This window comes from Lynx canadensis, chromosome B4 (assembly GCF_007474595.2).
Source record: "Lynx canadensis isolate LIC74 chromosome B4, mLynCan4.pri.v2, whole genome shotgun sequence".
In the NCBI taxonomy this organism is placed as follows: domain Eukaryota; kingdom Metazoa; phylum Chordata; class Mammalia; order Carnivora; family Felidae; genus Lynx; species Lynx canadensis.
Window position 1 is genome coordinate 125462291 of NC_044309.1, and position 27243 is coordinate 125489533.

Genomic DNA, 27243 nt, shown 5'->3' on the forward strand with positions numbered 1-27243 from the left:
ATATTGGATGGTCAGGAACATGGGTGGGGAAGAGGAGGAGGAGCTGGAGACATCTCTTCCTTTCCCCCAGCTTGTGCGAAGACACTTCTGAACACCCTCCGACTGCATGGACCATGCATTCTAAGATAAAGATTTGCAGGCCTGCAGCCTTCTTGGTTGTCTGCATTTTGGTTGGAATGCCTAAGGAGAAAGCCCCTACCACTTACTGTTGATTGCCTCTTGGTTCCAGGTTGACAAGAAGCCCCCTGAGGCTAGGAGAGGTGCCTGAATGCCCTGCAAACAGGGTGTGAGTTAGAGGTGGGGGCCTCCTGCGTAGTTGGCTCTGGAGTGCTAGGACACAGGCTCAGCAGTTCCCACCCTCAGGAGCTCCCCAACTCCAAATGCTATAGCCCCGTGCCGCAGGGGAGTTCTTTCTTGGAGCTCACAGCACTGTGCATGGCGTATGGACCACAGGCTTCACCTCACTGAGTCCCAGTTTTATGGAACATAACCGTAGCACCTACCTTATAGAGGTGATGTGAACATTAAGTCGATTTTCTCCTCCACCCCTGCTCCACTCAGTCTCCCTCGTCCCAGCAGTAACATCCATCCAGTTATTTAGGAATCATTCCTTGACTCTTTCTTTGTCTCTCACCCATCCCCACCCCCAACATCCAGTGCAATATATTAGTAAACCTTGTTTGCTTTACCTTCGAAATACATCCAGCGTCTTCCGCTTCTCACCACCTGCGCCACTGCCACTGATCCAAGTCGCCACCAGCTCACACTGGCCCCCCTGCTAAAGGACCCATTGCCCGTGGTCTGTTTTCAAACCAAGAGCCAGAGCAGTCCCTGAAAACATAAGCCGGGTCACGTCACAGCTCTCTCTAAAGCCCCCCAATTACGTTTCATGTCAGAGTAAAAGGCAACGCTGCTGTAAAAGGGCTGCTGCTGCCTCTCTGATGTGAACCCCTCTTAGCCCATGGATCACTGACGTACAGCCACAGCGGCCTCTTTATCACCCCTCAATGTGCCAGTATGTTCCTACCATGGGGCCTTCGTAATGTCAGAACCTGCGTCTGATAAACTTTACCCCCAGGTATCCCCGTGGTGGTGTCCTCCGTCACCTCAATTCAAATGTCACCTGTAGGTGAGCTCGTCTTTGACCATCTCATGGGCAATAACAACTGCCCCACCCGAGACACTGTTCGTCCGTCTTCCCTGTTTTTCTCTGACAGACTACATATTTGCTTCTTTATTTATTACTGCCTGCCTCTTCTCATTAGAGTGGAAGTTCCATGCATGAAAACTTTACTTAGCTCACTCTTGTGTCCCCTATTACCTAGAACACAATGTCCAGCACATAGTAGGAGCTCAATAAATGTTATGAATTTCACATGAGTAAAATCCCTCCATGTAGGGCCTTCCCTTTCATAAGGACCACAAGGAGGGACAGTGGAGGGGAGGAGCCCAGTGAGGAATGACCTCGTAGAATGTCAATATCATTATGATGATCTCAGGAATGGTGGAGGGAGCGGTGATGATGATGGCAACGATGACGACGGCAATGATGAGAGGGATGACAGAGAGAGTGGTTGCTAACACCGTTAGGCTGCAGGGTACCTGCCATATCACAGCAAGTTCACATTTACTGATCACTTACTGTGTGCCGGGCGTTATGCCAGGGGCTTAACATGTATGACTGCCTTCCATTCTCAGTGAGCCTTTGATCGAGATGCCACAGTAGTACCAATCCAGTTCACCAATGAGGGTGGGCAACTTGGACAGGGTGACACAACTTGAGAATGGTAGGAATCATGGCTAGATTATTGAGAGCTCACACTCCCATTTAGCACATGAATGTATAGACAGATAAGAAAACAAACCTAGTCTGATGGAGTAATTTATCCAAGGCCTTCTGCTAAAATCCACATGTTTAATAAGCATCATGAATCTTGAACTGGGAAGGAGAGGACAGGGCTATATCACTGGTTATTCACCATCACAACGGCTCCCTCTCACCATGCTGCTCGTGGATGTGTTTCACCCCTTAGGTGTGCTGTAGGGGAAAAAAATAAAAATAAATGAAATGAAATGAAAATTATATATGTATAAATCCTTCACAATCTGACCCTTGCTTCTCACTCTAGCCTCATTTCTCCCTCAAACCCCTTCCTATTCTCTGCAGCCAGACTGAGCTCTCCTACAGTTGCCCTAATTTGCCATATTCTCTAAGGAACACAGCTTTCTTGACCCTTTTCCTGCACCCGCACCCCCAACCTGCATACAATGTCCCTCCCTGGTGCTTCTCCAGTTCCTAGAGGGTCATAGCACCTACCACAATGTATGGTGATTGCCTGTTTATGTGCTGTCATCCACATTAGAGCTTTCAGGACGGAGGCTAATCTGTTCCTTTTCTTATCCCTCGTGCCAGGCGGCTTGCCTGGATTGTAGGAGGCACTCAAAACATGCTGGATGGATAATTGCATGGATATGACAGTATGTAACGTACAATGCCTTCTGATTCTCAGCATCCTGCACTGTCAGACTACCCACTCTTCAGGGGGTGAAATGTTGGGAGTGTCTCAAAGTCTTGAAAGTTTAGTAGAAGTGGGTAATATGTGCAAATGCAGTGTCTTATGATAGGTTCAGACAGCATGTTACAAATGTATGTTGCTAAGTTAGCCAGATAAATATAAGAGGCACATGGCTATGATGGATTTCTAAGTAAACAGGATAGAAGAGATGCTGTAAAAACCCAGCCCCGCAGAGAACATTTTCATTCCTGCCCCAGTCTTGCTCAAGAATCTCCCATACCTCCGTATCAAGGTCAAAGCGCAGGACAAGGAGTGGGGGGCGGGGAATGAGGGTATGGGAGCTACACCTCCCCTCCCAGCTAGGATTCTATTCGACCCACCTCTCCCTGCCCCACAGCCACCTCCAAGCCTTTGTTCTTTGTTCAAGCTCTTCTCCCCGGCCTTCCAATCTGGAAGTCCCAGCAGCCTCCTTCTAAGGAAAATCTAGTCCCTGACCACCTGTCCCCTGCCCCCATCAGTCCCTCCATCATTTGGGCTCCTCAGAATGAGAGTGAGTGGTAAGGATACAGATTGGGTTTGATCCTATCTGGAAAACATACTAGGGTGTATGGTGCCGGAAAGTTACCTAACTCGTCCTCAGTTTCCTCATTTATAGAGTAAGATGAATACTTTGCAGGATTCATGGGAGATAACACAAATGAAAAAGACCATTATAACTGTAAGCTTCATATACATAATCATCATTCGTGTGTGCCAACTAAATAAAGCTAGCCTTTCTATAATTCCGAGCCTAGCTGGATATTTTCAGCAATAGAAAAAAACCTAAAATACCATCCATAAACTGTGGCTTATAGTACCAATGGCCTAGGGTTGTGGTAAGATTTCAGTGAAATAATATCGCTAAAGCACCCAGCATGCTCTGTTTCAGCAGAATGGAGATTAGTATGTAATTAGTGCAATATCCTATCCCTACCAGGCACTGAGTCTCTAGAGGGCAAAACCTTGTCTGTCTCATTTCACTGCACCATCCTTAGTGCTATTGATGCATAGGTAACTGACCCAAAAAGTATTATTTTCTTCTGATTCATGCCTTGAACAAATCTGAGCATCTGACCTAGGCAAGGGGGCTACAGCAATGATGAAGCAGTTCAAAATCCCCATCCTTGTCGAGCTTTCATGCCAGCAAGGGAAACCAGGTAATAGCACATCAGTAAAATACAGTATGACAGATGGTGCTAAGGGGGGTGGGGAGGGAAGTAAAGTGGAGAAAGGGAAACAAGAGGGCTGTGTGATTGGGGTTGCTATTTTATTTATTTATTTATTTTTTTAATGTTTATTTTTGAGAGAGAGAGAGACAGAGTGTGAGCAGGGGAGGTGCAGAGAGAGGAGACACAGAATCTGAAGCAGGCTCCAGGCTCTGAGCTGTCAGCACAGAGCCCGATGCGGGGCTCGAACTCATGGACTGTGAGATCATGACCTGAGCTGAAGTCAGATGCTCAACCGACTGAGCCACCCAGGCGCCCCGGGGTTGCTATTTTAGATCAGTTGGTCAAAGGGATCTCACTGAGAAGATGACACTGGCGTAAAGACCCAAAGGAAGTAAGGGAGCCAGCCACGCAAATATCTGGAAGAAGAGCCTTCCAGATAGAGAAAAGAGTGATTGCAAAGGCCCTGAGGTGCATCTGAGGAGCAGAGAGGAGGCGAGTGTAGCTAGGGTGAGTGAATAGTTCATCCAGCAAGTATTTATGCAGCCCCTACTCTTTGGGGAATAAACAAATGAGCACAATGTCTGGCACATAGTCAGCTCTCAGCACATGTTACTGTTTTCATCACTGTCGTTATCACTATTATCTCTGGATCTCTCCCACCGTCACCACTTGGCAGTATCCAGCCCCAAACCTGGCATCTAATAAGAGCTCAGTAACTGCCTAGTGAACTGAATCTCACTGTCCTGTGCAGGCTGGGTCCCTAACCATTAACACCCAGTTATCCCTTGAAATTGAACGGTACCAGAGACTTATTGTTTCCTTACATTGGCCTTTTGCTCTGAAAATCCTTAGGTCTTTTTTTTTTTTTTTAATTTTTTTTTTCAACGTTTATTTATTTTTTGGGACAGAGAGAGACAAAGCATGAACGGGGGAGGGGCAGAGAGAGAGAGAGACACAGAATCGGAAACAGGCTCCAGGCTCTGAGCCGTCAGCCCAGAGCCTGACGCGGGGCTCGAACTCACAGACCGCAAGATCGTGACCTGGCTGAAGTCGGACACTTAACCGACTGCACCACCCAGGCGCCCCGAAAATCCTTAGGTCTTAAAACGGTACCAGAACTGTATGTAAATGCAGTATTCTATTGCTTTGGTTGAATTCCTCAGCCTGCAAAAAGGTAGGGAGGGGAGTTCAGTAGTTGAGATTCTGTGACTTCTGATAAACCCTGGGCCGCTTCATTTCATAGGGACCCCTTAGGGGAACAGCACGCTCCAGGTTTATCAGCTTTGGGCTATCACATGGGACCCAGCGGCCAGAACTAGGTGCCTGCTGTTTACAACCCAGATAAGCCTCAGAAAAGATTTCACCTAGAAGGGGGTGGATAAGAGAGAGGCCACTAGGTGCTCCCTGGAAGCTTTCACACACAATGATCATCACAGCAAATTCAGGAGACCTGTCCAGCACGTGGAAGAGATTGAGTCAGTAATGAACTAATGAACTCCCCTCTGAACCTCTGTCAGCCAGGAGATTTCAAGTCTCTTGGAAAGGCAGATCCTTAATGACTCAAGGCCCTCTTGCTCCAATAAGCCTAGGTCCTATTGTTCTTTCTTCAAGTGAAAGAAATCCCACCCTTCTTTTGACCTATTTGTCAGAAGTGAAGGGGGAGCGGACGAGCACTCCACTCGGAGGAAACTTTCAATTCCGACTTCGGAACGTTGCAACACGACTTCGGTGCGTTCATCTCCCGCCCAGCCACCCACTCAGAAGCTCAAGCCCCTCCATCATCCAGAAACTTCCAAGACCCCACCTTAAAATACTGCGCTTTTAGGGTGTGACCGGTGTACCAAGCAGAAGTGCCCTTCTTCCGTTGTCACAGTGTTACCTCTCGTTCCCAAACACACCCTCCCGTTGGCAGGCTGGCTTGCTTCTCCATCTCTCTCTCTCTCTCTCTCTCTCTCTCTCTCTCTCTCTCCTCTCGGGTACCATGCAAGTTTCTCTTTCTTTTTTTTTTTTTTAATGTTTGTATTTATTTATTTTGAGAGAGAGAGAGAGAGAGAGCAGGGGAAGGAGGGACAGAGAGAGAGGGAGAGAGAATCCCAAGCAGGCTCCGCACCATCACTGACACGGGGCTCAATCCCATGAACTGCGGGATCATGACCTGAGCTGAAATCAAGAGTCGGCCACTTAACCGACTGAGCCACCCAGGTGCCCCACCATGCAACTTTCTATCTTCTAGACTGAATAAGTTTGTTCTTCTTTTCCACCTACCAAATCTGCTCTTCCAGGAAGAGAGCACTGGCTTAAGAGTAAGAAAGTCATTTTAAAGAAAAGTAAGACCTGGGCCCAGTGTGTTTTCATGATCGGCTTAAAGTCACATAGCTTATTCCTATCAAGAGTTAGGGTTTGAGACACATGCTTCTGATTCCAAACTCCTCTCCCTTTCTCCCCATCCTCACTGCCTCTTGGATGGGTGACCTCCAAAGAATACCGATTAGCCTCCTAATTAGCATTCCTCCAAGGAGTACTAATTAGCACCCAAAAATAAATATTTGGTGTCAACTTATATGCAGGGCAGCATGGAAAACTGTTTTCAAGTGAGTGCTTATAGAGAGGCCAGTTCCAAAGTACTTGTCAAACAGAAGTGATATCAATAAATATTTGTCAAATCGCTGAATGAATACCAATGGTATGAAGTTAAGGCAGGTGGATCTTCGGAGAAGTGATGGCATTTTCCATTCTGGAGAAAGGAGATTCTTTCTCTGTAAACAGATTTGCGTGAGAATTTTCTTTCATAAAAGTGACTCTGCCTGCCTTATTTTCACAACAACCATCCTTGGTTTATAGACTAAGCTGCCCAGGAGCTGGAGTTATCTTTGCTACTGAGCCAAAGTGGCCTACATACAGTGAAGCCAGATTTTGCCTTTGCCAAGTTCATGAAGGCAAGATCCTTGGGAAGTCCAAAGCTTCTCTACATTTCTCTAAGGAAGGAGGGTTTGTCTCCAAAAAGGTATAGCTTCTGGGAAGGCTGCTGAAACGTCTGGAACTAAAGGCCACTTGGACCTCTCTTTGTTTCTCATCCTGACATGTATTTGCATGTTTTCTCTAGAAATATCTTGCATCAGTTCATCTCAAAGGCAGCCATGAGGCAGGCCTGGCATGGGCCAAAGGCTTGGTCAAGAGGAAGAAAGGAGACTTAATTAAAATGTCAGGTGCTGAGCCAGGCATTTTATACTTGATTTCCCACTGATTCATCACAATCCTATGAGGTAACTATTAAGTTTGTTTAGGACAGAAAAATAAGATTCAGAGAAGACCAGTGATCTGCCCCAATCACACAGCCTGCAAATGGCATAAATGGGATTAAAACCTGTGTCTGCCTGAGTCCAGAGTCCATGCTCCTTCTACTCTCTCTCAGAGGCTTCCTGGACCTACAGTTCAACTGGGCTTGGCATTGACACCTCCCTCAGTCTGCTCCCTATTCATCTGACTAGCTTTATCCCCTGAAGTTTCCCATATCAGCAGTGCCCAGGGAGCTTTTTAAAAACTAGGTAAACCCTAGTCTCATATCAACCTACCAATGGAAGAGCCTAAACATGGGTACTTCTTTAAAGCTGCCTGGTCAACAGGTATGTCCATCCCTGGTTAAGAATCATTGCAATATATTGGGGCACCCGGGTGGCTCAGTCGGTTAAGCGCCCGACTTCAGCTCAGGTCATGATCTCATGAGTTCAAGCCCTGTGTCAGTCTCTGGGCTGACAGCTCAGCCTGGAACCTGCTTCAGATTCTGTGTCTCCCTTGCTTGTGCTCTCTCTCTCTCTTTCTCTCTCTCTCTCAACAATAAATAAAATTTAAAAAGAATTTTAATAAAAAAAAAGAATCAATGCACTATACGGACCCTTTATTCCAGAAAACCTCTACCCCACCCCCATATATGCCCATACTTCTCTCTTCCTCACCATTTTCCATACATATTCCTTAAATTCAGCAAATCCAGTTTCCCTTCAACAACCCCCACCTCACCTCTCCAGCGAGCAAAATTCATTCTGTCATCTCTACAAATCAACGGAGAAGGGAAGACTTCATTAAGTCCAATGTTGGCAAAAAAAGAAAGAAAAGAAAAGAAAAAAAAGATCCATTTAGATGCTCAGCTCACCCACACACTACAATAAATTACAAATAAATTAAATCATTCAATACAAAGTTTCAAGCCTAGAAAAACAGGAAATGAATAAAATGAATATTAGCTTAGAATTTGGGTAGGGGAAATGGAATTGTAAGCATGAGAGAAAAAGTTTTTACTAAAGGGAAAGTGGATCCGATTTAACTACACAAAAATGTAAAGCTACCTATTAAAGAAGAAGGATAGCATATAGAAAGAATTTTTGCTGTAAATATGACAGACAAAAGTTAGTAATATTATCTTCTAAAAAGACCATACGAATAGGATAAGAGCTCTGAAGATGGGAAACTATCTTGTTTGGTCTTGTATTTCCTGTGTCTATAGACACTTGGCCTATAGTAAGGTCGCAGGTTTTTTTTTTACGCCAACACCCAGGGTTTGTTGTCTCACCGCTTCGAAGAATGAAGAGGAGGACACAGAATAAAATGAGCAGCAGGCAACAGTTTATTAGAGTTTAAGAAAGAATAGAATGAAAGGTCTCTTTGCAGAGAGGTCGTTCGAAGGCGAATACCCGCACTAGGCACTAGGCACTAGGCACTAGGCAAGGGACCTTGTTTTATAAGGTTCTGGTCAACCCTCCCTCCCCTTCCCCCTTGTTCCTTCTCATGTCCTACACTTATTGACTCGATTGAGCTCTAGGTGCTGGGTTGTCCATTCCTGACTGGCTCAATTCCATTGTATGAGGGGCGGTCTATGGCCATATCCTTCCTTGTGGGGCATGCGTTTTATGGTCTACTTACTTCTAGTCAGGTCTTTTGTCAAATTCCTGAGGGAAACCTGAGGGGGAGTAGGTGGGGCCTGTTACATTCTTAAGAGGAACCTTACACCAGAGGGGGTTTGGCCGGAGTCAGACACTCCCAGCCTTGTTCCAAAATATGTGTTTTCCCCCACCCAGGGACCTCAGGTCCTAACCTTTCCCTCTCTGCCTACTGAATCCTATCTTTTCCTATCATAGTAGTACTTGTTGAAGAAGAGATTTTTTTTTTTAACCTAAAACCTCAGGAGATTGAGTGAAAAAAAGAAGACATAAAAATCAGTCACAGAAGAAGAAATATGATTATTCAACACATGGGAGCATATTGCAGACCTCACTTGTGATATGAGAAATAGAAGTATTTAAAATACTGATGGGCTATTATTTTTGTCTAAGAAATTAGCTGAGATTTTTTTTTAACTATAAAATATAATACTAAGGCGAGTAGGATGAAATAGCCCTTTAATGCTGTCATTGATTCAGCCACTTAGAAGACTCGTAGAAATGGGAACCAGGTTCTGATAGTATTGAGATGGTCACTGTAATGGGAATTACTGGTTTTGTCTGACCAGAAACTCAACCTCCCCCTTCTGACAGACCCCATGACCCTCAGACAATGCACCTATCCTGGTCAGCCTTCACTGGGATTCTTCAAACCAGCCCTGTCTGGAAGAGAAGCCCTTTTTCCCCTCTGGACATGGACATGATTGAGGACATGATCCTGGAAGCTGCCAGTAGTCTCTTGTAATATGGAAGGAGTATATCTATAGTAGGAAAAAAATAGGTTGGTTTGCAGGGAATCCTGTTAGCATTAGACTCCCCCGTCCCCATCATTCCTGAGGTCATTTTCTGTGTCTGGGCTCTTCTCACAGGGTAGTGACCTGAGTCCATCATCTCTCCCACACTTAGTGTACCAGAGTAGGCTCTTTCTGGCTTTCAGGCCCATGGAAGTCTGAAAACACTGCAGATCGGTGCTTCTAACCACCCCCCGCCCCTGCCACAGCCCCCATCCAAGGGCCAGTTGTTACACATTTACCAGCACATCACTTTCCTTTAAGGTACCTGGGCTGGATTTCTGTCACTAGCAATCCAGAGAATATTGGGCAATGCAGCCAGAGACGCTGAAACCCAAATCCCACCTGAGACTTTTATCTCCGGTTTACAAATGGAAAACCCTCCCCAGGCGGTCCCCAAGGGACACAAAAGCCACAGGGAGTTTTATTTTTATTTTTAGCTGGGCTTTAGGCTGTGCATGAAGCTGTTCTGCAAGATCACAGCTAGACACTTAGGATATTGGGTAAGTCATTTTGCAAGGAAAGGTGACACAGTGCATATCTATCTATGCTGGATGAGATGCAGCCACAGAGAAACAGATCCCAAGAGAAAGTCCATTTGCCTCTGAACCCAGCAAGGAATCCGAGAAGGAGCCAAGGAGGATCCCAAGCCTGCTTGCCACAGGGAAGAAAAGAGAGAAAAATAACTAAATAAATATAAATATAAATAGATAATAAAAAAGCCCATCCAGACCTCCTCCTGGAATTCATGCTCTGGGTCAGGTTTCTCTCAGACTATATTCAACAGATTGGCCGAAAAAAGAGAACGATCTCCATCTCCAGACTTTTTTCTGCCTGGTGCCTCTGCCCACCGGCAAAGATCACCCAATGAGTGCCTGGGCCTCTGGTTAATCACATTCCGCCTTCACCTGATGCCTACAAAACTCTTTTGACGGTAAGTGGGAGCATTACAACTGTTGATCCCTTCTACATCAGTGACTTCATTTCTAAGAATTGTTTCTAAAGAAATTATACAAAATAGAGGAAAGGGTTTAGGTACAGACTTGTTTATTACTGAATTATTTAGAATGCGGGGGGGTGGCGGGGAGAAAAGCCTGAAATCCACACAAATGTCTAACAATAGGAGAATGACTAAGTAAATTACAATACGCAATCAGAATGTATCACAGTCATTAAAAATGTTTTGAAAGGATTATAATAATATGGAAAAAATCTTACATTAACTAAGTAAAAATTAAGATTTAAATTTTATATTCGGAATGGCAATACAAAAAGAGAAAAGGCCAAACTAAATTGTGCATTGACTGAAAACTGGAAAGGTGCTCTAAAGCATTAACTGTGGTTTTCTTCTTTGGGTAGTGATACTATCAAAGGTTTTTAGTTCTGCTTTTGCCTATATTTTCCAAGCTGTTTAATAAACGTACAGACAAATAGATACCACTTAGTATGTCTCAGTGTTTATCCTGGGCCAGGCCTACTACATAGCACATTTCATAGATTATTTTGTTTAAATCTCCCAACAACTCTCTGAGGTGGGTACTTTCATTATCTCCATTTTACAAATGAAGAAACTGAGGCTCAGATAACTTAATTATCTTGCCCAAAGTCATACAGCTGATAGCCAGGGTTTTAAGCCTGGTCTGTTTGATTTCAGAGCCAAAGCATCTTACCCACCCCACTCTCCTCGATAAGAGAAGAAAATAGATAAATAATTTACATATAACTATATATGGAAATATAGATATTAAACTTCTTTTAAGCAGTAGATCCATTCTTCAAGGTTAATTCAAGACTGATCTCCTTTGTGAGAATTTCTACTTCCTGCCCCTAAGCTCTTACGCTGATGTTTGCTCCCTCCGTTACTCTTACGCTGTCCTACATTATTGGCAGTCTTTCCACACATAGCATTTATACCTCAGGTAGACCAGAAAGCCTGAGTGAAGGAAAAGCATCTTCTCCTCACTCTGGTTCTTTTCTCCTTTCCTACCTCCTTCATTTTGCACCATACACTTCAGCTGTGATCCCTCTGCATGGTAAGACAAAATAAGCTAGGACTGGGGTGCCTGGGTGGCTCAGTCGGTTGAGCGTCCGACTTCGGCTCAGGTCATGATCTCACAGCCTGTTGGTTCAAGCGCCGCATCGGGCTCTGTGTCTGAGAGCTCAGAGCCTGGAGCCTGCTTCGGTTTCTGTGTCTCCCTCTCTCTCTGCCCTTTCCCGTACAGCTCTGTCTCTCTCTCTCTCTCTCTCTCTCTCTCAAAAATGAATAAACGTTTAAAAAAATAATAAAACAAAATAAAATCACTGTAACTAAAAAAAAAAAAAAAAAAAATGAGCTAAGACTCCCAAATTTGTGTCTAAAGGGAAGCTGGGAAGCCTTACCCAAGATTTCCACTTACTTTTGTAAGTTGACTTTGTTATGGCTTGTTGCTACCTCCAACTCCTGGCTCCACTGCCCCAGTTCATTCAGAAAATGGTCTCATCTTTGCTGTCCCTGACCCAGGTGGAAACTCAACCCCTTGCTCGTTTCTACAGTGAACCCACACTACAGGCCTATCTGAACATGTAGACTTTATCAAGGATGTTGGAGGGCAAGGACAGGCTTACACTGTTGCAACTCGAACAACTTCAATATGAATATTAAACATCCCTATGAAAACAAAACAAAGCAAAACAAAACAAAACAAAATAAAACCCTTCAGCTACCAGGCCCTGGAGAAGTACTATTTATTGTCTGCTTTGCTCTATGAGTATCTCACGTAATCCTCTCCCTTCTTCCCATTGCTTTCCTACCCCACCCTCCCCCCACACCCAACTCCACACTCCTCCATAATGCACAGCTATCCTGCTCACTCAAGCCCCAGGCTCCAGACTCAGCTCAACCTTTCCAGGTGCCCCACCAAACAAAAGAACCTTTCACTGAAACTGAATCCACTCTGCTTGGACTGTTGTGCTGCTGGACAGCAAACATTTTACCCTCCTCTATTACTCTCACATATATAAATTTCATTGAGAATCTGCTTTGTGCCGGATGCTGAAGATACACAAAATTGGAAAAATACACAAACGATAATCCTTAAGAACTCACAGCTTATAGAACAGGTAACCACCATACCAGACCATTGGTGCTATAACTGAAGAAGACGCAAAGGGTCGTGGGGCTCAAGGGGAGGGTGCATCCTGTAAATCTGGGCCTCTTTTTTTTTTTTAATTTTTTTTTTAACGTTTATTTATTTTTGAGACAGAGACAGAGCATGAACAGGGGAGGGTCAGAGAGAGAGGGAGACACAGAATCGGAAGCAGGCTCCAGGCTCTGGGCCATCATCAGCCCAGAGCCCGACGCGGGGCTCGAACTCACGGACTGTGAGATCGTGACCTGAGCTGAAGTCGGACGCTTAACCGACTGAGCCACCCAGGCGCCCCAATCTGGGCCTCTTAAAGAAGCAAGGGCTAGGCATGAAGGAGTCTTAAGTTCTGAGTTCCTTTCTCTAGCCATGGGTTCAGCTGATGTTCCTCACATTTATTTCCCTTCCAAAAGCTTCTCTTGGGCTGTGGCTGCCAAGATTCTTTCCACTGCAATACACAACATACAGCAATTTATGACAGACACCAATTCAACAGCCCTGACTTGCCCTTAACTCCAATTTGAAACGTGCAGCACATTAGCCCTGCACCATCTCTGCCACACCCTGCCGGGTACCATGGGCACCTGCAAGACCACCTGGTGGGTTGAGCAACAGAAGATATTGAGGATTCGTCCAAAGAAAGTCAACATGCGCTACATGTTCACTCAGTCAAGTCCATTTTCAGCCTAAGTTTCCTGTTTCCTGTTCTCCCCTCTTTCAGAACCAAATGCAACCAGAGCTCTTCTTTCAGATTCTTTAAAAGCAAAGGGGGACGAGGGAGGGCCAGTGATCTCTGTTATCACAAAGGAGGTTGCCTGTCTTGACACTAGTTTCAAAAGTTCGTTTACAAAATACTGTGACTGTGCTTTATTTTAGCCCTTGCTTGAATTTTAAGCATTGAACATCTGGTTGTCAAGACACTCAAGCTGCTTATCGTAGAAGTTCTAATATTTGTGGAACCGTGGGATGTGCTATTTATTGTGCATGCTCATTACAATATCAGGTCTAATCCTCATAATGAACTTACAGGATAAGGGGCATGTCTTTTCTCTAAAAAAAAAAAAAAAAAATTGAAGCTGTCAGCATTTTCCCAAGAACACGGGGTTGATAAGTAGAAGGGCTGTGAGTTTTGAAGCCCGCCTCATTGGAGTCTAAACTCACGGTATCGCTCACATGCATTCATCAATGGAAATAAGAATCATAATGATTTTGAGGTCTCTTTTCCTACTAATTTGAAATGGAAAACCAAATATGTCATCTTTTAAGGGTATAATCAGGATTTGCATTTACCCTAGCATAATATACTGCTATTAAGTTCAAAGTTCAAGTCGTAATTATTGTTGTATTCTGGGTTGAGATATTTTAAATTTTTTTTTAATTACAAAAGAGATATATGCTCATTGTAAAATTTAAAACTTTATGAAGTGGGACACCTGGGTGGCTCAGTTGGTTAAGCATCCAACTTTGGTTCAGGTCATGATCTCATGTTTCATGAGTTGAAGCCCTGCATCGGGATCTGTGCTGACAGGTCAGAGCCTGGAGCCTGCTTCAGATTCTGTGTCTCCCTTTCTCTCTGCCCCTCCCCTGCTCACACTCTATCTCTCTCTATCTCAAAAAACAAAACAAAACAAAAAAAAAACTTTAAGAAGTATAAAGTGAAATATAAATGTCAATAGCCCACAAAAATTTGAATAAACACTTCACCAAAGGAGATCTATAAATGGGAAATAAGTATATGAAACATGTACATTGTTAATCATCGAAGAAATGAAACTTTAAGCCATCCATTAGAAGAGCTAAAATTTAAAACAATTTTTTTTAACATTTATTTATTTTTGAGACAGAGAGAGACAGAGCATGAACAGGGGAGGGGCAGAGAGAGAGGGAGACACAGAATCAGAAGCAGGCTCCAGGCTCTGAACCATCAGCCCAGAGCCTGACGCGGGGCTCGAACTCACAGACTGTGAGATCGTGACCTGAGCTGAAGTCGGACGCCCAACCGACAGAGCCACCCAGGCGCCCCTAAAACAATTTTTTTTTAACGTTTATTCATTTTTTGAGAGACAGAGAGAAACAGAGCATGAGTGGGGGAGGGGCAGAGAGAGGGAGACACAGAATCTGATGCAGGCTCCAGGCTCTGAACTGACAGCACAGAGCCCAACATGGGGCTCGAACTCACGGACCATGAGATCTTGACCTGAGCCGAAGTCGGATACTTAACCGACTGAGCCACCCAGGTGTCCCAAAGAGCTAAAATTTTAAAGTCTGATCATGCCAGATACTGGCAAAGATATAGACAAACAGAAATGCTCATACAGTGCTGGCAGGATGTAAAATGGTGCAACCACTTTGGAAACCAATTTTTCAGGTTATTAAAAAATTAAACCTACACCTACCATATGATCTAGACAGTCCACTCCTATGTATTTACACAAGGGAAATGAAAGCATATGAAAACACAAAGACTGGTACACAAATTTTCCTAGTGGGTTTTTTGTTTGTTTTCTGGTTTTTTTTTTACAATAGCCCCAAGCTATTAATAATCCAAATGTCCATCAGCAGGTGAGTGATAAGCAAATTGTGAAACATCCATACAATGTAATGCTATTGAGTAATTAAAAGGAATTAATTATTGATATACTTAACAATGTGGATGAATCTCTAATTTTGTTCAACGAAAGAAGCAAGACGAAAAACAAGACATATTGCATGATTCCATTTATGTAAAATTCTGGGAAATGCAAACCTTTAGTGACAGAAAGCAGATCCGTGGTTTCCTGGGGATGGGGGACAGGGAAGAATGGCAGGGAGGGCTTACAAAGGGATGTGAGGAAAACTTTTGAGGGCAATGGATATATTTTTGGATTGTGGTGATGGCTTCATCGTTGTATATGTATGTCAAAACTTATTAAATTGTACATTTTAAATATGTGCAGCTCATCGTATGCCAATTATACCTCAATAAAATGGTTACGCACACACACACAGACACACACACACACTCACTCACAATTAATAGCCCCCAAACCCTCTCTTGAAATTACCACTAATATCAATTTTATCATCATCTTTCTAGAGATTTGCATAGCAAGAATCATATTATACACTATTTTACAACTGGCTTTTTTCACTTGGACTTTTTTTTCACATGAGTGTTCATGAAGCTACTTCATTCCTTTAAATTGTTTCTCAGTCATCCAATACTTGGATGTTTCGTGATAGCACACAGGCTCTCTATTTGTGGACATTTAAGTGACTTCCAGCTTTTTCTAGAGATTTTTTTTTTAGTCAAGACAGTTATTTCCAGAGTTATGAACACCTGACTTAGAAGCTTCCTGCTCTTGAAAACAGTCCCTTGCTGGTGGTCTCTCCTGCTCCACCCCACCAGCCAGCAACCAAGCTGTTCTGGCCTACTTGCTCCACCTGGTGGGCAGTGTAGGAACTGGGCAAGGCTTATTATTTCTCCTGTGCGAGTGGTTCTCCTGGACTCCAGTTTGCCCTTCTGAAATCCATCTGGCCCTGAATGCCACAGTGATCTTTCTAAACACAAATCTAATTCTCTCAGTCTCCTCCTGAAAACTCATCAACTAAAATTAGCCTGAGCCCCTTATCGGAGCATACAAAGTGTTATTACTCTGGCCCCTGCCCAGCTTTTCAGCCTCAATTTCGGTAACTCCCCTCCTGGCACTTTGTACTCCAGAAATACATAATCAGCTGTGGTTCTCTAAATACACAGTGCTGCTTTCTACACCCATATCTTTGTACCTGCTATTTGCTCTCCCTGGAGTGCCACTGTGCCCTCTCCTGTCCAATAGGTGCTTGGTAAACTTCTTTTCACCTTCAAAACCATACTTACTAGTCCCTTGCCTCTCTGCAGTCTTTTCTATTCCCTCCACATGAAGTTGATCACTTCTTCCAACTGTGCCTGGTATATACATCCAATTCCACGCCTATAACATTTTATTACAGTTACCTATTTGTATGTTTGCCTCCTGCACCAAACTGGCTCCCTCACTAAACTTGAGAACCACAACTATCTCTTGGTCACTGTGCATCTTTCACGGTGCACAGAACAAAGGAAGGGAGGCTTAATAAGCAGACACTAATAAAATGAACTGACCACATCTGCAGCCTAAAGGGAATGGTATCGAGTGCTTCTTTTTCTCATGAATGTAGAGTCTGCCAAAGTTAGGATGCCATTGGTTGGGACACAAAGTCCAGAGGCTGAGACCAGTCAGAGGGACCACACACTCTAATCTTTACCAAATACATTGTCAAGTGATATCCACCACTTGGTTAAGCCCGAAGATCCTTGGAACTATCCTGAACCTAGCATTCCTCATTCAGTACTTGGGGAACAAACAATGGGGTATGGTTTGCAGTTTACAGCCTGGTGCCTTTGGCTGCCACAGGGAAACTGTTCCAGTAAATGCAGAGTTTCCTGACTTTTTTTTCTTACGTCCCCAGGAGAGAAACTATGGGGCCATCATGTCACCCCCATGTGCCTCATTTGAGATCGAAAGGAAGACGTTTCTTTCTTTTACTCATTCATTCAACAAATATTTATTAAGTGCGTCCATGGTTTTAGGCACCATTCTAGGCTTTTAGGATACGTAAGGAACAAAATAATAATCCCTGCCCTTTTGGAGCTTAATGCTAATGGAAAAAGAAAGACAATACTAAAAACTTAATAAGTAAGTGCATTTCATAGTGCACATAACTGGAAGTTAAGTGTTGGGGAAAAAGGAAGAGTCAAGCAGGTCGTGGGGTACTCTCTATGAAGCTACTGATAGCAAAATGAGCGAGCAAACAGAATACCTCTGGAGGTCCTGTATGGGAGATGATTTCCTCACTGTGTATGTTCATTTGAATGGGATTTCTGTTCCTCAGAGCTGAAAGCATCCTAACTAAACTGAAGTAGCCACTCTGGCATGCACTCTTTAAGACGAATGATCTTCCACGAGTCCCGCCTGTTTCCTGGACACAGAAAAAGAATTACAAGGAGATGCCAGAGTCTCAGTTCCCACTTGGGGATTTTCCTGAGGGTCTCTGATGACCCTATGTTCCTACTCATTCAATTATATCCATCCCAGTTAATCTCTTTCTTGCTGTGAGACATGGAAGTCAGAGAGCTGCACCTCAAAGTATACCCCCAGGACAAGATAAAAGGTTCTAGATTCACACTCATTTGCTATTCAGAGGCATGCTCCATCCACAGGGACCAGGCCACCAGCAAGACCCCATCTCCCAGCACCGTCTCCAGCCTGAATAATTGTCACAGCCTCTTAACTGGCGTCCCTGCTTCCCTCCTGCCCAGCCATACCTGGTTATCCTCCCAGGAGCCAGCATGGTTCTTTTAAAACATATGCAACAACCTATCCCTTCTCTCCAACTTCTTATCACTTACTTATCCCTTTCTTATCCCTTCTCTCTCACTTCTTATCACTTACAGGCTGTGTGTGATCTGGCTTGGGTTAGCTCTAACCTCATGTCCCACCCCTGACCCTTTCCTTACCAGTCACTCTTCCTTAAGTATGCCAGCATGATTCCATATCAGGCCCTTTGCATTTGTTATTCCCCCTACCTAGAACATTCTTTCTTCAGACACCTGCAGGCTTATGCCCTCACTTCCTTCAGATTTCTGCTCAAATATAAGTTTAGCATTAAGGCCTTGCCTGACCAAGCTCCCTAAAATAGCATGCCACACCTGTCTGTCCATCTCCTTACCCTGCTTCATTTTTCACCATAGCACTTGTCACACCTGAAATTATCATATGGATCCATTTATTTCTGTGCCCCCTTCCTCCTCTACTAAAATATGAGCTCCTTGAGGACAATGACTTTGCCTACTTCATTCACTGCTTGGCTCTCCAGATACAAACAGCGCCTGGCACACAGCAGGTGCTCCATAAAAGTTTGCTGAATAAATTAATGATAACTTGCCTGACTCTACCTCACTCGGTGGCCAAGTAGGACATGCACATAAAGACACACATCCCTTTAAAGCCTCTTCTTCCTTTCCACTCCTCTTCTGAGTCTTAACAATATTTTTAGGAAAGCCTGCCTCCCATCTTCTTTTCATTCCCTTGAAGAAAATAAAATATAACCCTTTCAAGAGTCATGTCTGATTAGAATCTGATTAGTGCTACAGTTATTGTGTTGCACACTAACAGAACTGTCTCCTGGATACCAAGCTGTGTGGGAACTGATAAAGCCAGACCTCGTGGGGCCTGAAGCATGAGCAACCAAGGTCAGGGAGGGAGGATGACTTCCACCTCAGCATGGAGCCCAAACAGAAAGTTCAGAAGCTTCAGAAGCATACAGAGTTAATCTACTTGGCGTGGATCCTGGCTGTCCTATGGCTTACAGGCAGAGGTGGCCAACCATCTCGGTGAGCATTGGATGTAGACACTCAGGAATCTGAGTAGGCGGGGACAAGCGGGATTAGTGCTGTGTGGCATCTGTAGGCTCAGAGGCACATTTTGCCGCTCAGGAATATCTGGGCGATGCTTTAAAGGAGATTCATTTCCAGCAACACAGTTGGGAGGCCCCCATGCTGTCACAATTTAAGTACAAGAAGGAAGTGTGACATCATTTTCCACTCCCAAGCTTGTGAGGGCTGGGACTCTAGGCCTATACTTTAAAAAAAAAAAAAAAAAGTGCAGAGTTGGAGATCAGAGTTAGATTTAAAAGCAAACCAGATAAATCAAGCTTCAAAGTCATGGAAAAGGTCAAGAAGACTTTAGTATATATGCCCCCAAATTCTGCTACTACCTCAGTTTTTCTTTCTTTAAATTAGCTTTTTCCTTCAAACATAAACATGCTGGAGAAGTTGTTGCAAAAACTCTACTCATTCTTTTTCAGTTTTATTTCATTGCTGGCATTGTATTTTTTTTTTCAATATAACCAATTGCCGTTTTGAAGACATTATTGCTTGAACAGTGTTTTGTGAGTCACCTAAGGAACTTTAACTAGATATTCTTGTAAAGTATCCATTGAAAATTTTTGGAACATTCACCCGTTTACAAATCAAAACTGCTCAACAGTAAGTTGTTTGTTTGAGCACTGATATCTACTATGAGCAGAATGATCTTGGTTAATCCATTTGCTGTGGCCCAGAAACTTCTGCCTTTGGAGAAGAGAAAGTCAGAGAAGGGAGGAGTGTGAAAGGATGGGCTGAGGGGTGACCCTTGTCTGTTTGGAACAACACCATCAATCTTCTCCAGGAAAGTGGTTGTTAATTGGACAGTAGCCATGATAAAGACCATTAATTCTGACTGATGGCATCTGGCGAATTAAGAGCACTTTATGTTCTTTCAGCATTTGGAAGTATCTCTTCCAACTGCTCCAAACTGCTTCAAACCAAATATCACCTAGTTGATAGAAAAGTAGCAAATTAGCAAAATATGCACACGAGTGTGTGTGTGTGTGTGTGTGTGTGTGTGTGTGTGTGTGTGTTGAGGGAAGCAGGCTTATTCATTTTATCATCCCTCCTTGAAAGTCTACTGGGGCCAGAGTAGTTCTGGAAGAGTTGACAGTGGAAGGGTGGGGCGTGGTTATAAAAGTAAGTCAAACTTGCTCCTTACTTTCAAGACAGGAAAAATTCAGAGGGGAAAAAACATGAATAAGAATAAACTCATAAAGGATGCTGTAAGTAACACTTAAGGTCACTTTCACACCTGAAATTTTATTATTCTGTTCGTTTATCTGTCAACAAATAATGTATTCAGATCACCTAAGGGAAATTGAAACAGGGGCCCACTGGGCAGAACAAAGAACGTGTAATTACTTCCAAGTGTGGGGCTGTAAAACGTTATAATGCAGATGGCATCTAAGCTGAATCTTAAATGGTGAGTAGAAATTTGGGAAGTAAATTTGTGGGCTCAGCGGCACTGCAAGAAGTATGGAGAAGCTTGGCCACAAATTCAAGGATCAATGGGGTGGCTTGATGTCCCTAAAGCATAAGCAGGGTTTGTGGTAGTTTCAAATTGTGTCTACAGGGGTGCCTGGATGGCTCATTCGGTTAAGCACCTGACTCTTGACTTTGGTTCAGATCATCGTGATCTCAGGGTTCATGAGTTTGAGCCCCACATCAGGCTTTGCACTGACAGCACAGAGCCTGCTTGTGATTCTATCTCCCTCTCTCTCTGTCCCTCCCCTCCTTGCTCTCTATCTCTCTCTCTCAAAAAAAAATAAATTAAATAAATAAAATAAAATATGTCTACAAATTCTTTGAAGCCCCTCCCACGGTAGGCCTAAGCATGTTATATATTATATATTGTATATGCTATATGTTATTATATATAATGTAAAATGAAGGCATATAATATAGTTATATTATTACATAGTATATATATTTATCATATATCATATATAATAAATGAAGGTATATAATTATATTATACATAATATATTACATATAATAAATGATATATTTATGTTTGTAAATATATACATAAATAGATCACTCATTTTATACATTGTGTATAATAAATGAAGGTATATATAAAATAATATATATGTATATATATATATATGAAATAAGTCAAGGTAAAGCCAACTCTTCCAAATCTAAATAACAGCTTACATCTTACTGTCATAAAGTCCAAGTGGGTATTTCTGACCAGAAGGCAGTCAGGGACCGAGGGTCCTTCCATCTTGTGATTCCTCTCTTCTAGGCTTCCACATTATCTGCACAGTCCATGTATGGGGAGAGTGGTGTTTAAGAGCCAGTCTAGGGGCGCCTGGGTGGCTCAGTCGGTTAAGCATCCAACTTCAGCTCAGGTCACGATCTCACGCTCTGAGAGTTCGAGCCACGTGTCGGGCTCTGTGCTGACAGGTCAGAGCCCGGACCCTGCTTCAGATTCTGTGTCTCCCTCTCTCTGCCCCTCCCCCACTCACGCTCTGTCTCTGTCTCTCAAAAATGAGTAAAGTGTTAAAAAAAAATTAAGAGTCAGTTTAGAAAGTGGCACACATCACTCCCCTCCATTCTATTGACCAGAACTCAGTCACGTGTCAATATCTAACCATAAGGGAGGATGTGCAACAGGGGGAAAAGAAAATGGATATGCATGGTTTGTCAATTTCTGGTGCATGTTCATTTTACCTACACTTCACTTTGCTTTTGCAGGATTTCTGGGTAATTAGGTATTATTATTTCTATTTTTTTTTAACTTTTATTTATTTTTGAGACAGGGAGAGACAGAGCATGAATGGGGGAGGGTCAGAGAGAGAGGGAGAGACAGAATCTAAAACAGGCTCCAGGCTCTGAATTGTCAGCACAGAGTCGGACGCGGGGCTCGAACTCACGGACCGCGAGATCATGCCCTGAGCCGAAGCCGGATGCCTAACCGACTGAGCCACCCAGGCACCCCTATTACTTCTATTTTATAGGTAGAGTAGCTCAGACTCTATAAGATTAAGCAGCCTGCCTAAAATCATGTAACTAATAGATAAGACTACAATTCAAATGTAGGTTTATTTTAATAAATCCAGACTCTTTTATGCTAATTTCTCTTATGCCAATTTCTCCTACCCCTGCTATTCCCTAAAGGAAATATTTAGATTGTTCTGTGTCTTTATAAGTAGTTATAACTGTTTGAAACACTGCTTGATCAAACATCAGTTTTCACAAAGTTCTGTGTAGTCCTAACTGGTCCCTAATCTTTCTTGGTTTGCCTAACATTTATTTCAGCTTATCCTAGCTCCAGAAAATCTATCTATCTAGATTTTCCTCAAGAACCTCTACATTCAGCATTCATGTATCTTTTGTTCTTCTTTAATGGGACAACCAGAGTTTTTCGAGTTTAAACAGATAACGGAATACACTTCCTTCTTCAATTTCACAATTAGCTCTCCAATCCCTCTGATTAACTTGAATATTTCCTGGTTTTCTTTTTCTTTTTTTTAAGTTTATTTATTTATTTTGAGAGAGAGAGAGAAAGCGTGAGCAAGGGAGGGACAGAGAAAGGGAGAGAATCCCACACAGGCTCGATGCAGAGCCCAATGCGGAGCTTGATCCCACAAACTGTGAGATCATGACCTGAGCCAAAATCAAGAGTCAGATGCTTAACTAACTGAGCCATCCATGCACCCTGAATATTTCCTGTTTTTCAAGCAAAACAAAAAGAAGACAAGAACAGTTATAAAGCTTATCAGAGTTAATTCTCCTCTTAATCATTGATCTTTCATCAACTAGCTTTCTGCCCTCCCAACCAATATTTAGAAGTTTTGCCTCTAAGGTCATCTCATTGATCACTATGCACAGCACTGAATGCCTGCTATGTGACGGGCATTGTGTAAGAGAATACAGACTGATGTAAAGATAGATTATTATCTGACAGAGGGTTTGGGGCAAACATCAGCATCACTTACTGCAGGCTTCAATGCACCGCAGGAGTACCTCCTGTTCTCTTAACATCTGAAGAGAGGCGCACTTGGATGAGGGCACAGCTCAATGTGCTTCAGAAGAAGAACCCCCATCCCAGGTTCTTATGGAGCAGGCATGGCAATGACCATATTCAGAAGACACAGGGTGGTCTCAACCATGGCCGCCAGGCAGTCTGCGTGTAGGAGGTGGCTGTTGAGAGGACCACCAATAAACACCAGTAGCCCAGGTAGACCTAAAGCACTAGTGAAATTAAGCACAACCTCTCCTGCTCGTGAAGAAGAACACCTCAAATACCAATCAATTCACAATCAAGCAACATGGGATGAGCATCCCAGTTCAGTAACTGGATATTCAAACTCCCTGTCTCCATACTTATAAAGATGAATTGGAGGGGTGACTGGATGGCTCAGTCGGTTGAGCGTCCGACTCTTCATTCCAGCTCAGGTCATGATCTCATAGTTTGTGAGTTCGAGCCCCGCATCGGGCTCTGTGCTGACAGTGTAGAGCCTGCTTGGGATACTCTCTCTTCCTCTCTCTCTGTCCCTCCCATTCTTTCTCTCTATTTCTCTCAAAATAAATAAAAATAAACTTAGATGAATTGATTACAGTCCTTAAACACAAGGTATTCACGGTCTAAAATGAGTGACTTTCATGTAATCAAATCATTACAAGGCATATGTGATTGATACATGCTTTAAAAGTTTGCCTGAAGTCTGTTTTTCCATCTAGTGGTGTTTAGCAAGATTTCTTGGGTGACAATATTGCTAACAGGCTGAGGCCGGTGTTTTCTTCAAGGAGAGAGCAGATGTGCCTAAAGGCCCAGTGAATCATGCAAATGAGTGAAGTCAGCCACATGAGAGCCCCAGGGTCTGTGGCATGCAAATTCTGACAAAGTATATCTGGGGGCTGAAACCCACTCCTTACAATGCCCTCTACACCACGCTTTTTTCAGTTCTGGGCCCGCGCAGAAATCTCTCAGCATGTCTGCCTCGATCTAGAAAATGCAGTGAACTGCTCATCTCATTTAGCAGGAACGATGAACCTCCCAGTCTGCATGTGGCACCAGAGTGAGCCCTTTACTTCCATTTTTGAAAACCGTAAAAACACCCTTGAAATAGTTTAAACCAATCCACGTTTTTAGCTAAGCAATACCAAGTTTCTTCCACATCAGTTAGGCCGACTTCAACCAAATTTTTCTACAGTAAATTTAACCCAAGTAATGTGTCTATGGGCTTGCATCTAATCCATTGAGTTAACTTGAGAACTTTTTTAAAAAGATTTTTATTGTTCATTTATTTGTGAGAGACACAGAGACAGAGTGCTAGTGGGGGAGGGGCAGAGGGAGAGAGACACAGAACCAGAAGCCAGCTCCAGGCTCTGAGCTGTCAGCACACAGCCCGACATGAGGCTCAGACTCACCAACGAACCATGAGATCACGACCTGAGCTGAAGTCGGACACTTAACCGACTGAGCCACCTGGGTGCCCCAGCTTGAGAACTTCTTATCCCTGTCCCTCCTTAGGTACCACTTTCTCTGGGGAGCCCTGCCTGGTCCTCAGCTCTGCACTGTATGCTCCCCCATGGAAGCCTAGATTGACCTTTATTTGTGAAGGGACAATTTTCAAAAAGTTAAAAACGTGACTGTATAAAATAGCAGAAACATAAGGTTTAAAAAAAGTATTCGTTTTATTAATTAAAGGGGTAGCCAGTAAAATGATAAAGCCGATTTAAGGAGCATTTGAGCAACAGAGGTTTACATAAGTCATCACAAAGGCATTAAAAAAAAAAATCTTAGAACAAGGTAAGTGGGTTAGGTACCAAGTTGGCTAATGTCTTATAGGGCAATAAGCAGGAACCTCTAGGGTCATCTCTTCTACGGAACAGAAATCATTTCATTCGTATTGGCAATAGACAAAAATCATCTGTGTTGTTATCAGTTTTCAATAAATTAATGTCTTCTTTTCCAAAATTGTAAAATATCTGAACCAATAGTAAATAGAAAGTCCAAAAAAGGTACACAGTGCTAGCAAATCGGTTAATCCTAGAATGGGTCTGCTCTACCACAACAGCACTATATTGAAAAGACATCCAATAATCTGTTTGACCTATTTCTTTTTTAATTTTTTTAACATTTCTTTATTTTTGAGAGACAGAGACAGAGCACGAATGGGGGAGGGGCAGAGAGAGAGGGAGACACAGAATCGGACGCAGGCTCCAGGCCCCGAGCTGTCAGCACAGAGCCCGATGCAGGGTTTGAACTCTCAAACTGTGAGATCATGACCTGAGCTGAAGTCGGACGCTTAACCAGCTAAGCTACCCACGTGCCCCTTGTTTTGCCTATTGCTAAGGTTTTGGACAATGTTTGGGTACATATCTACATTTGGGGGGGAATTGTTCTTAATATAGCGTATATTATTATTACCTACAAAGAACAGTTGCTAACCTCTACTGAGCACCAACTGTACCAGGCACGTGCATTTTCTCACGTGCTTAATACGAAGGAAAAGGCATCACTACTCACCCGTTTTACAGATGACACTGAAACTTAGCCAAATTGACCTGCCCCAAATCACTCAGCTTGTGAAGAGCAGGCATTAGAACCCTGATCTGCCTATTTGACTCTATGTCTGTGCTCTTAGCCGCTCATACCATTCGTCATAACTGTTCATAAAATAGCCCATTTATTTACCTGTATTTTCCTCTGGACTGTGAGTTTCATGAGAGCAAAGATCATTGTTTCTTGTTCATTGATATTTTCCTTGTTCTTTGATATTTCTTGTTCATTGATATTTCCTCTTTCCTATTGATATCCAGCATATAGTAAGCACTCAATAACTATTTCTTAAAATTAAATAGTACATGTAAACGCAGAGAATCAGATTCCAATTCTAATACATTTTTTCATCAGCTCTTTCACCCTTCTCTTGTAATTAAAATATCAGTTACAGTCCTTATTTTCACCTTTTATTCTCATCGGTAATAATGTCCAGAACAATGGTTGGGGTGAAGTGCTTAACCGATATAGTCTTTATTCATTTATAGAATTGTTTATAAAACAAGCATTTGTTGAGTGCTTCCTACATGCCAGGCTTTCACTAGGCATGGTATAAATTGCTCCCCCACTAAAATGTAGCTTTATGAAATAGAATTGTGTCTTTTTCGTTTAACTTTTTTTTTTTAATCTCCAGTACCTGGCAGAGAGACTAAGGCATACTAGGCACTTAATCAGTAGTTGCTGATTGAATAAATGAGTAAGTGTTGAAAGAGGGATCACTGCAAGCCCTAGGCATCTTCCTGGGTTATTTCTTGTGTGTCCCAATTAGCAAATATCCATCTAGAATGTAATTCCCCTAATAAAATGCCATTAGATGTTAACTTTTAAAAGTATAAATGATTCTTTCTTACCTTTAATGAAATTTACCAAACTGTTCATCTGGTTTTTTCTCTGCTTGCTCAGAGATCCTTTCTCTTCCCTTCCCCTGCTCTGCTGTGTGTCTTGGGAGCAGGTGGGCGGCGGGGGGGGGGGGGGGGGGGGAATCCTGGATACCCCATTTCCCAGCCTCCCTTGCTAACTGGCTCCAGGCTAGGTTTGGCTAATGGTGGTCCTGGAGGGAGATAAGAAGGTGAGAAGAAAGGAGACACCTCTACTCCCGTCCCTACACCCGTCCCTCCTCCTCCCCTCAACCCTCAACCACCAACCATTGGAGGAAACCTCTCCAGTGGTGGCTTATCTCCTCTAGAGTTCTACCTTCTTCTCCTCAGTCCCTCCCTCTGTGATCTCCCCTCCCACTGGGCGGCCCCAACACCCAGGCTCTGTTTTTGTCCCTTTGCTCCTTTAGCTCTAGGGATGGATGTAGCTTCCCGCTGATTCTATAATATGGGTTGTTTCACCATTCCATAAAAGGACTTTTAGCTCTTCCTGTGTATAATTTCTGCTGCTTATGGAATTCCCTCAATTGAACTAAGTGGAATAGACTTGTTTTTCTGAAAGGATCCTGACTTACTGGTCTACTGAGTAGAGAATAGCAATATTCACATCGATATGTGAATATTGAGTGATTTGTTAGGCTCTCTCATTAGCTAAGTAAATGGCTCCTGTAACCACCAACTTGGTGGATTCAAATTAGTTCCTTGGCATAGTTTTAAATTATCACATCTCATACCTTTAAGTTGCTCAGGACCAATTAAAACTGTAAATATCATAGCAGCAAATAAAAGAGTGTAATGATAGTAGCTACAGTTTATTGATCCATACAATGTACCTGTCACTCTACTCAACTCT

General features: G+C 43.1%; 1 long non-coding RNA gene across 1 annotated transcript; it reads right to left on the reverse strand.

Annotated features, from left to right (window-relative positions):
- Positions 1-1895: 1895 nt before the first annotated feature.
- Positions 1896-26587, reverse strand: LOC115517631. Its single transcript, XR_003969991.1, has 2 exons — positions 26367-26587; positions 1896-2038 (listed from the first exon to the last, which is right to left on the reverse strand). It is a non-coding gene; the product is annotated as an uncharacterized LOC115517631 (long non-coding RNA).
- Positions 26588-27243: the final 656 nt, after the last annotated feature.